This window comes from Vidua macroura, chromosome 1, assembly GCF_024509145.1.
Source record: "Vidua macroura isolate BioBank_ID:100142 chromosome 1, ASM2450914v1, whole genome shotgun sequence".
Taxonomy (NCBI): domain Eukaryota; kingdom Metazoa; phylum Chordata; class Aves; order Passeriformes; family Viduidae; genus Vidua; species Vidua macroura.
This window is the reverse complement of record NC_071571.1, coordinates 118,167,433-118,179,432: the sequence shown is the minus strand read 5'-3', so window position 1 is coordinate 118,179,432 and position 12,000 is coordinate 118,167,433. Positions and strand designations below refer to the sequence as shown.

The 12,000-nt window shown below is 37.3% G+C and overlaps 1 protein-coding gene and 1 long non-coding RNA gene across 5 annotated transcripts in view; both read right to left on the bottom strand.

The window, feature by feature from the left end:
• Positions 1-12,000, bottom strand: part of NKAIN3 (sodium/potassium transporting ATPase interacting 3) — a 341,572-nt gene that overhangs the window by 144,854 nt on the left and 184,718 nt on the right. The window lies entirely within an intron of this gene.
• LOC128817873 (uncharacterized) lies at positions 2,544-7,247 on the bottom strand. The gene is made up of 4 exons (XR_008440321.1): positions 7,149-7,247; positions 6,283-6,325; positions 4,742-4,826; positions 2,544-2,870 (listed from the first exon to the last, which is right to left on the bottom strand). It is a non-coding gene; the product is annotated as an uncharacterized LOC128817873 (long non-coding RNA).

The window sequence follows — 12,000 nt, the reverse complement described above, 5'->3', positions numbered from 1 at the left end:
TTCTTTTGTCTCGCCGCCATCTTGTCCACACGGGCGCTAGGAGTGGACGCTGCTCTCCGCCGCGGCGACCACGCGGCAATAAACCCTCTCCAGCAAACCGCAAGGCAGGGTGTGCCATTCCTTCACCTCTTTACCTCCTCCCAGCGTCGGTTACAGAACACGGCAGCCCATGCCGGAGGCTCAACCCCAGAGCTCTGCAGAGCGCGGTAGCCCTGGTCTGGCCAAGAAGCAGCGCCTTTAGCCAGGCTCCCGAGCTGCCTCAGAGCAGGGCAAGAAGAATGCAATGCCGCAAGCTATAATTTTCCATATCTCTATTGTGAAAGAAGGCTAAGAATCAGGAGAAAGAATTAAAGTTATGTACTTGGAGCACTTCCTGCAAAGATATAGCTTGTAATTTCCAGCTCTAACTCAGTATTGAAAGTACTGAAAAAAGTCAATTTCTCTTGGAGGTTTGGTTACAGTTATCTCTGAATACAGAAAAAAAGGTGTTTTCCTTTACAGCAATGCAACACTTGAATAGTCCTATAAAACAGTATAATTACCCAGGCTCAGCTGTAACCTTATCAGATCTATCTGCAGACCCTCTGTGCAGTTAAATTTAAGAACAGATGGCACACAACTATTGCAAGCACTTTTCACATAGTTGTGACCAATTGCTTATATGAAATGGATTCAGCTCTTTGTGGTTTTTTTTTGTTGGGTTTTTAATTTTTTTTAAAAGTTTTGTTTGTTGGTTGTTGTTGCTGGTTTTTTTTTTTTTTTTGTTTGGTTTTTGGGGGTTTTTTTGGTTTTTTTTTTTGCATTTCTTTGTTTTTTGTTTGGTTTGGTTTTTGTTTGTTGTTGTTTTTTTGGGTTTTTTTTAAGATGCTCTATTGGTTCTTCTCTGGAAATAAAAATCTCAGTCTGCACAAAGCAGCTCAAAACCACCGTCACTCTTCTGCTGTGCAAGGTGGAATGATGTCCTGAAATTATACAGCAGATGTCTTGAGTGAGAGTCTCTGAGCAGTTACAATGCTGAAGTGAGAGAAGGAGTTAAAAAAAGAGACAAGATGACTAAGGGGGTTTCGTAAGATCATAAAAAATATTTAGGATCAAAATTCACAACTGCAAACAATTATGCGGTATGTGGATCATAACATTTGTGTATTTTATGATATGGCAAAATAACACAAGAGTGGATCACACAATCACAGGATATGTAACAAATTGCTTAATTTATGAAGGAGCAATGACAGGACCACGAATTTTTCAAAAGATTGCACTTGGTGTCTAAGAATCTTTTATGTTCCCTTTCCTTAATCCAGCCCCCTTTTACTGGTTAGCTCACAAATGGAAATACCCTTAACAGGATGTCCCATTGGACACTACTTGTTCCTGGATTATTTTCTGAGATATTTGCTTCACCTGGCTGGCCTAGGAAATACCAGCTGGGTGTGTCTCACATTGCCTGGATCACAGCTAAAGGATTTGTAATCCAAGAGCCTCATTATACTATAGTATATCTGAAAAACAGGAAAAATTCCTCTGAAAATCCTGAGGAAAAATAATAAAGCAAATACGGAAACTAGGACATCTGTAAAGATTCATTAAAAATGGAAGAACAATGCCACTGAGACAGAACTTTAAATTAGCAAAGTTACTTTGACAGACAAATATGAGATTTTATTGAAATCTTCTATGATTTACAAACAGTAGAAAAGTTTGAATGTGGAAAAAGCAATATAAAATGTACAGTAGAAACTTAGAAATCATTATAGTTAAACCTAGTGTGCAATTTCTGCTATAGCACCTTTAAAATAATTTAAAACTGAGGTTTGAGGGAGATTATCTATTCAATCTTCTTAATCACAATGTTTTTCAGAAAATGTGAGCCAAGTATGGAAACCTATTCTTTAGCTGTTCAAGGAAAGAATAAGTAGCTTATTTCCTCACTTGAGTTGACAGACATAATATTTATCTTTGAGTATACCTAAGGCCATAGGCTGTGAAAAGGTCATAGGCTTATTAATATGTTTTACAAAAGCATTTTCTAACAGATTCCTTTATTCTGAGTAGTTTATTTAAACTATGTTTAAATTCCAACAATATTTTCTACCCCTTCCAGCTGCTTTAAAATAACATAGTATCATGGATGTTTCCTAAAGGAAGATCACAATATCTCAGTAGCACACAGAGGGGGAAAAAAAGAATGATTTCAAAATGCTTTTTTTATCTGTCTATGTGACCAGTTATACCTTCTGCACTTGACTGCATTCAGCTCTCCTGGGGGAGATTCAAAACATGCAATATTTCATGATGTAAAAACGTTTTCTGACTTAACACTGTAGAGGGATCACTTATCCTTCTAATAAATCCACTTCTGTTTTCTGACTTAAGCTTTGCCTCTGTTTGATGTAAATATCATTCACTTCAATAAAAATCTACAAAAATGAAGCAATACTAATTTAAGTGACCTAAAGGATACAAATATGAGAGGGTAATGAAAGGTTACATCACTGAGTGTGAACTGCAAGGGCTGTACACAGCACACAGAATGAAATGTCGACACAGATGGGATTTCATAATTGATTTCTACTGCTAACTTCAGAATTTAACACAAAGCAAAATGATATTATTTATTTTTTATCATGAAGTCACAACCTACTAGAAAATTGAAAAAAAAATAAATAGTTGTCTTCTAATTCAAGGCAGATGTCAAACAAGAAAATTAATGTACATCAAACAGAACTTCTTCCTCACAAAACACTTAACAAAAAGTCTAAGTGTATCTTTCATTGGCATCCTTGCTCCTCCTCTCATTTCTTGGCTATGCCTTAATTTTTTTAGACTTAAAAATAGTAAGTAATCTCTTCCATTGTTCTGGAAAAAACCTGCAAAATAATCAGAAAAAACTAACTGTACCAAGGAAAGCTGCATCAAATTATCACAATACAGTACCACTCAAAATATTGCCTAATGTTCAAAATAAAGAAAAAAAACCATATTTTTTCCCATGTAAGATATTAATGCAATTGTATAAAACAGCAGGTTAAAGACATCCAGATAAAAAGTGACTTTGAAAATCAGCATTTTTTTTCCCTAAAATCTAACATTAAACTGATTATCAAGCACAGAATGTGTTTATTCCTCACATCATTATAAGTATTTCCATGATAGGCATCTTTGCAAAAGAAAAACGAGCATGAATTTTAACAAGGCTGCTGTTAACTGTGCTGGAAAAACAATAAGACATCAAAACCTTACTGCTAAAGACTGGCCTAATTAACAGGCCAATTTCATTACCACAGGTTTTCAAATCTGTGATATTAATTTAAGAAACAAAAGGAGACAAATGATCTGCAAAGAGCTGTATCTGCCTTCTGGCCTACAAATAAGCACTTGCAATCTGTGTAATCAATACCAAGAAACTGGCTGGAATTAATGCCCAGCCTCACAGCTTTCTGCACCAGCTCCTCCATTTACCTGACCTTTCAGGTAAATGTATCTTGTGGTTCTCAGATTACTAACTTACACCTTTCATTATTTTAATCATTGACCCCCCCAAAAAATGTAAATTTCAGCCTTTCTAGGACCACATTTTCATATATCCACAATTTCAGTATAGAAAAGGAGTGTCAGTAGCTTGATGGGTGGGAATGGTGACACTCTAGTAAAATTAAAATTATATTCTTCACTCTCTTTCAGCTGTAACAGTTATAAGGCTGCTTCTTAGTATGCCCCAGAAGAGACTTTACATGCTATATCAAACATTTTCTGATATAAAATAACTGTATAAAATACAAAAGTCCCAAGTCTTCTAAAACTGACTGAACTTTCTTGAACTTCAAATCACCAGAAAAAAGAATGAAAAATTCCATAAAAGCAACAAAAAACATCTGCCTTAATAAGACTTGCTAGAAAATAATTGGAGAACCAATGGATTTTTCTCAATTAAGATTATGAAAAATCCAGAAACATCTTACTCCCAGTTAGCCATATTCAAAAAGGCTACTTTTGATAGAGTAAATATAAGATCAAATTTCAGATAAATTTTCCCTCTATGTTTCATATATGTAGATGTGTCTGTGAAGTGAGAGCACATCATTCCATCAAGTGAATCTAATTACACTGAAACTATCAAGGCTTTTTTTGTTTGTTTGTTTGTTTTCCTGTTTGTGAGGTATTTTGTTTGTTTCTTAAATTTGTTGTTGGTTTTTATTTCCTTTATTTTTTGTTTTTGTGGTTCTGTTTTATTTTATTAATGGTTCAGATCTGTGCCACTGGGGGTTTGGACCTGATATTAGGAAGCATTTCTTTACTGAGAGAGTGGTCAAACACTGGAACAGGCTCCCTAGAGAGGCGGTTGATGCCCCCAGCCTGTCAGTGTTTAAGCTTTTGAAAAATGCCATTGGCAACAAGCTTTAACTTTTCACCTGCCCTGAATTGGTCAGGGAGTTGAACTAGGTGGTAATTGTGGGTCCTTTCCAAAGAAAAGATTCTATTCCATTCTATTCTAAAAGTAAGCATTAAAATTTTTTCTATAAAAATAAACATTAACCCCTCCAAACACTAACTTATCATACCTGTATGTAATTAAGGAATTCTAAGCCAAAAAAAAAAAAAAAAAACTGACTTTGGAAAAATATTTTGAAGACATGATTTGGGATAGCTCATAATCAGGAACCACATTGTGACCAAGAATGGTCTCTAGAGAACAGTATCCTTAAAGCTTGTGCTCCTGGTCCCTTAACCCCTCACAAACCTGTCCCAACTTAAACATGTTTACTCAGGGATTCCACTTATGCATCTTCTTGATTGTTTTCTCTTCTCCAGAATGTAATATAAGCCTGTTATTTAGGTAGAAAATGCCAATATTGTTTTAATTTGCTATGTAGTATGTCTATGAAGTACTATGTACTTCACATAGAAGTCCTATATGACACTTTCAAAAAAATTAGTAATCTGATGAATTTATAGTGTTCTCCCTATCTTCAGACACATGCTTGTATTGTGTACAAAGCTTACTGATTGGGTAAAATGAGCAATGGAAGTCTCGATAAAGATAATAACAAACTAAATTCAAACCACTTTATTTGTCCACCTTCACGTGGAGTTGACAACCACCACCCCATCCTGCTTTTCATTCATAATGTTCTCTTTCATTTTCATAGTAGAAGTCCTGAGTTCATACAATATGCTCAAAGGCAACACATGACAAAATTATTTAATTTGTTCATTAAAACATGTCCTAAAAATTCACGGTACATTTGGTTATTTTCATAAAGATCTTATAATCCCAAACTACTGAAATTAGAAATATGTTTTTTGATATTTTTCAGCAGTTTTTAACCTTCTTCATTCATCAAAAAGTATTTTCCCAAGTGAATTGACCCCAGATGACTCATGCCCCTAAAAAATATTTGATCGCAAGATGTCAAAGCAGCTTACATTTTCCAATACAAAAACTGATGATAAAATGTCAGGGTTGAGAGCACTCAAAGATTCTAGGGGAAGATATTGCCTGACATACTCAAACAAAAATCCACAGATAGAAGAAAACAGTCTGTACAAAGCTGAGTTTTCCACAAAGTCTCTTGGTTCTATTTTTGCTCTTTTTCATGGAAGCAGATAAAATAAGATCCTCCTTGCATCCACTAAAGAAAGAAAGCTAAAACAAAGCAAGGAATCAGAAGCTGACAGTAACAAGTTATAAATTATGTGTCACAGAACATTTTAAAGCATCACATTTAAAAACATTGATAGAGAATACCACAAGATGCTGCTCTATTTCTTAGTTACATACAAAAATCCAGGAATCTTCAAACAAGTCAGTAATTAATAAATATTCACTCATGATTTTTTTTTTATTATGTTGTTTTGACATATTTTCATTTCAAATGGTAATGAAACTAAAAGTAAAATAGCTTCTCTGCAGGATTGCTTTTTATTACAGCACATTTTGAAGCTGAGGATTCCAGCGTATTTTAAAAGAATGCTAAATTCACACTAAAAGTTGTCTGCACCTTGCTCAGATCAAAATCAGATGTGGTGCATGTATAGACTGAGAAACATAAAAGAATCCCCAACTGTATTGTTAGCATGCATTTAGTCACAATGGTACAGTTAACTTTTTTAAACCAAGTTCTTCTAAATAAACAGGTTTCAATCAAATTGATTTTTAAGTCAAATTTTCTTTAAGTCAAATATTTATACATGAGAAAGGGCAATATGGTAGCAATTTAACTTACTGCCTTTTTTTTTTTTGTGGTGTTATTTGGTACTCACAAGTATCTGTTTAAATACCTTGTGTTTGTTCATGACAGGTGACCAAGAACTGCATAAGGCACTGCAAAAAATGAGAGGGAGACCAACAACAAACAGCTCAGGGATGGTTATTTGGAGAGACTTGCATTTGTAGAGCATCAGAAAGACAAAGCAAATGAGCTCACACAAGTGAACAAAGTATTTAATATTAATTAAAAAATGTGTTTACAAAAATTAATTTGGCCATCTCCCTTGTTTAGATTTAACACTGGAAATAAAGCTAGTTTAAAGCAGTTCAAATGAGCTAGAGATTTGAATTCAGTGCTTCTCAATAAGAAAAGTAGGTTTAGATTTATTTTTTTTTAAGATAATATGAGTAAAGAAACTGTGTTTCTTCCCCATAATTCAAAGTAATGATTCTGTTATCATGTCAGATCTTATGGCTTTGCAAATAACATGTTGTCCAGATATGCTCCATACTTGAGGCCTGCCTGGTAAAATACTTAGTGTAGCAGATACAATTTAAAGCTGTCTTTCAATATTTGTGAAAAAAATCAAAAGCTGATGAAAGATTTCACAGGCCAGATTGAACTAGTTTGTGTAATATTGATCTGACTAATGAAATAACTCAGGTAATACCATAATAATGGAATGCCATTAATCTGCATTCACTGACCACTTCAAGTGTTAATTCCTGTGATATAAATTCTAACATTTTCTGGTTTTGCTCATGGAAGCTAAAATGTAAATAAAACCAGTAATTTATTAAAGAACTGCCACAGCTTTCCTATTTGAGAAAAAACTGAGTGAAGGTTGCCATTCAGGCAAACCAGAGATGAAAGGAGACACTAATTTGGAGTAGGCTGATTTGAAATGCAAGGAATAAAAAAATGATTCTAGGACACCTTCAGGCAGAGTTCGCTTGTGCCTTGCTTATCCACAAAGGAGCATCACTGAATTCCCCAGGAGGCTGCATAACTTGTACTGGCACCCTGTGAGGTAAATTTCTGTACTTACGTGTGAGGCAGGAGAACAACAGCAGAACTCTGTATCACCATTAGCACTGTGGTAGCTTTGTGTTGTCACAAGGTCTCATCCAGGCAGACCAGACTAACATTCCACCAAAGAAAACAGAACTAAGTGGACTGTACACCTACCTCACAGAAATAAAAAATAAAGCTTTTAATAAAGCAAGAGGGAAGAGGAGCCTTTCTGCATGTAGGCATGTATGTATCTGGGGTACTAGAACTGAATTATGAATCAAAGATGCATCAGTAAAATGTCATAGCAAGAAAGTGTGTTGTTAAGATTTTGCATTTTCAAATATCAGGGACTGGGGGCTTTTTACTACAGAGAAAGCGACTAACATATCAGCGAGAGACAATTAGATCCCCACATATTAACTGACATTTTTTCAACATGCTGTCTAGTCTAGTGTGATGAATAATCCAGGTTCCCTCTGAAGCTAGACTTTTACTTACAGAAGGATTACTCCATTCATTCTATTTCTCCCTCTATTTTTTCATGAATATTCTAAAGAACTTATTTTTAATGAAATATCCCAGTACCAACTACTCTCTGTTTCAACCTTATTGGTTTAGTGTGCTCTTCCTACAAAGCTGTTTAAGAGGAAAGAGAAATGATTTCTCCCTTGATGCTTGCCTTTTTTGCCTCATCACTTGCTTTTTTTCCCCCCTCACCAAATTCTTCACAAAAGCAGAATTCCAAAGACAATGCCACACAGCACAACTGAAGAAGGCAATGAAATCCCAGCCTAGCTCTATTAATGAACACTAATACAAATGGGCACTAATACCAATAGAGTGCATATGAAACACTGAATTCACTGTTAGAGAATAACACCAGTATCCATTAATTCCATGTAAACAAACTCAAATCCACTGTCAGATGTGTTCCCAAAACGCCTGCTGGCTGAAACCTTTCTCCAGTTTGGCTGCAGTAACAGGAATGGCAATGCCTGATTTGGCAATGACCAATCTTGGTCCCTGTTTCCAGAAGACCAAACTGTCACCTGACTGCAACAACTGTAGCTTGTCTGGTTTACAGGGAAGCCCATTGTTTTTTATTCTTATCTCTGTTAAGTTTGCCACACAGTTCTATTGTCTCTTTTAACCATCTGCCTATAACACAAGTGCTCATCAGGTCCTGGGCATTCCTGGCTCATACAGGTGAACAGAGCTGTCTCTGGATCTTCTCCAATGCACTTGCACATGTAACTCAGATCCCAGTGGTCTGCATGTTTTCCTTTGTCTCTTTCTTATATGGTACTATCTGAGACCCTTTTCACAAGAGGTTCTTCTGAAAATGTTGAACTTCCAAGTTACAGTGCATTTCCTCAAATGTTCTCCAATGTTTATGATCACTTTCTGCTTTAATGTCTGAATCATATTGGTCAAATAAATTTCAAAGTAAGCAGCACTATGAGACATTCTTCTTTGTTTCCATCTCCTAGAAAAAAACAGTCTGGTGTATTCACAGAAAAAAGGCAAAGGAAAGAGTCTCTTTTCAATATTGTTAATTTCTGGGTTTATTCACGTGGACATGATATCCATAATATTTCAGGCAATATAATTTTAGGCTGACCAGCTTTCTTTCAACTGCAATGACTTCTTCGTACCAAGGACTTATCCAGAATAGCCTGCAAAACTGGCCAGGTGTGGTTGAGTGACTGCACTAGAAAGCACTTTGAAACTGTTTATAAGAGAGGGAACCTGAGCAGAAGTTATTTGATGTTAAAATTAAGTTCTGAGGAACATCAGGGTATCTAGATTAATGCATGTCTGAGTGCATGTTCATTTCTGAAGGTTACTAGAGAACTACAGTGAGTGTCTTATATATTTGTATACTTATACTGAAACTGCTCTCAGAATGTCAAAGAGAAGGCAGTGAAGACAGTGATGAAAAATATTCCTTATGGCATATACTGCATGTCTACATGCCATGGAAATGTAACAGGAACTAAGTTGGTAGAAAAACTCCTAGTTTAGTTAACAATTAAAAAAAAAAAAAAAAGAGTAAAGATGAATATTCACCCCTCTATCCCAACATTCTGGAAGGCAGCAGATCATCTTCAGAAACTATTTTGATAACCATTACATAGAGACCAAAAACGAAGCTACTGCATATCACTATAGTGCACGTGTATGTAGCGCTTACAGTCAAATATGTTGGAAATACATTCCTTTTTATGAGATGTAAAATGTCAGCACAGCACCAGCACCATACACTATTACAGCACACGAACGTCCCAAAAGATCATGTATAATTTCTCTTGAAAGTGCTAATTTGCATGCATTAATACTTCAGTTGCAGTAGGAGGCCTACATGCTCTTTTCTACCCAAGCAGAAATATAGTTCAACCTCAAGTGGTAAGGAATTCCTCAGTAAACTTTATAACCTCATTCCAAACTCTGACTGTCAGTAAACAGTTTTCAGAATGACAGTTTAAATCAAGAAAATGTCACATGTATAGTAACAGGCCCAATCTTTTCTGTAAATTGCTGCATGTGATTTTCAGAAACGCAGTAAATTGCTGGCGATTTGCAATGAGTCTCACTGCAAGGATAACTTGACTTTTGCACATTTAACAAAACATTCTTAAATTATTCATGCATATCATTCAATATTTGGGTAATTTTGAGAGTCATTGACTTCAGGAAACTGTAGTGTGCCTTTTTACTAGATAAATATAAATCTAATATTTGACTTTTCTTCTCAAGCATAAAACTGAAAGTCTGTGCTGGTACCAAACATCTGCAATATATCTGATCTTACTCATCAAGGGTAAGTGGAGAATGTTTTTTCCAAACCCCCAACATATACAATAGACTATGTTTGTATAGTACATCAGGTACCTCAGAGTCGCTGGCACCTGCAACATGGTGATCCAGAAAACTACAGTACCCATGTCCCTCTTAAAAACACAGTGAAGCCAAGATTGTCTTCCATGAGTCAAGCACCTAAGCAATGGCTGTCTGGAAAGCAAGGGATAAAATAAATATATCAAAAATACACAGCTCAGGCTGAAAAGCAATGGCATGAGTTGGTGGACAGTGCTCAATGGAAAAAGATCACCAGAGCAAACTTTCTTCTATGCTGGTAGATTGATAAGGTGTGTTGCATCCCGGGTTTGGGTTCAGATTAGGGGTTCTGATCCCTGTGTTTCCCCTTCCCCGCGGTGGTTCGCTCCAGGCTGCCTGCTATTGGAGCTTCCCCCCGTCACTGCTGTAACCACTCCCTGTCCCGTCCTGAGAATTCAGTGCCTGTCACCCTGATCCCGCGACCCCATTCGCCCTGGAGCCTGGGGTCTGCCCCTGTCACGTCCCTGTTGAGCGGGAGAGCTCCTGCTCCCCGTCATCGCCACGGCGCCTGTCCCCATTGGGCAGGGGGGCTCCTGCTCCCCTCGCCCCGTCCCTGATAAAACCCCGCGCCTCCCCGATCTTGGCGCCATTTCCCCCACGTGGGTGCCGGGAGTGCGGGTCGCAGTCTCTCCGCCGCGGCTCACTGCAGCTATTAAAGCCTTTCAGCCGCCACGTGGGTGAATTGGACATTCCTTCGCCTCTTTACCAACATCCCTCACACGTGGCAGTACAAAGCGTGGCTGGCCCACCTCCCCGGAGCGCACGGCGCCTGGGAACAAGCGGTGAACCCGGTCTCCGGAGGAAAGCGGTGCTGCTCCAGGCGCCGGAGCTGCCCGGAGCCGGGAGACAGAACAGAGAGCCGCAAAGGTGGGACTGCAGATGGAAAGAGGTTTAGTTTATTTATGGAAAGACATAGTAGGAGAAGCCCTGAATACACAAGATACCTCTCTGGAAAGGCAGCAAGACTCATTGAGAGACAGTTTCCTTCCCAGCATTGCCACTGAGGCAGTGTCTTCAAGGGACACACTCCATCCTAGCCCATGGGAGACCTGTGTGAAACCTGTGACTGCACCCCTGAAAACATATTGTAGATGTCAAACTTTACATCACTCCCCTCCAGGGGCTTCCTCCTCAGAACAGGTAACAAAGTCCATTCTCTCCTTTGATGTTACTTTGCACACAAGTGTCTTACCTTTCATTAGACAACAAGGTCAACCTTTTGTCTAATATACATGATCAAGGTTTCAATGTATTTTTCTTTAGCCATGTCAGTTTATACTATCTCAGCAGAAAGCCAAGAACTCTGAAATTTCAACAATTCACAAAATGAAAACCTGGGAGTGTTTTCTCCTAAAAATGGTATTTACCAACAGCCCATACAGAAAAATGTGCAAGCATTGGAACACTATGTTTGGTTTTCAGTACTATGAATAACTATCATGTCATACCTTTTGTTTATCATCCTGCAGCTTGTAATCTCCTGTGCTTCTTTTCATCTACAGTGCAACCTGACTTAATCACTCAGTGGACTGAAAAAGAAATCTATTAAGGCAAGTGGAATTACAAGTAAAATGAAGTGATAATTCTGCTAGAAAGAACACAACCCCATGAAATATTAGATCATACTTATTCAATGCACTAACTTATTTTACTGTTGGCAAAACATTTAAACACAGAAACACATTTATAGTTCCATGCTAATAAAGGGACTCAAAATGCAAGTACTAAATTAAAAGGCAATCTATGTCAGAAAGATTATTTATTAAGCTATTCACAACCTTGGTGATGTGATGTAGCAGGGCAAACTGTAATGACTAAGCTGCAGAACATAGAAAGCAACATATTGTGCAGTCTTTTTCACACAAATCTAATACTA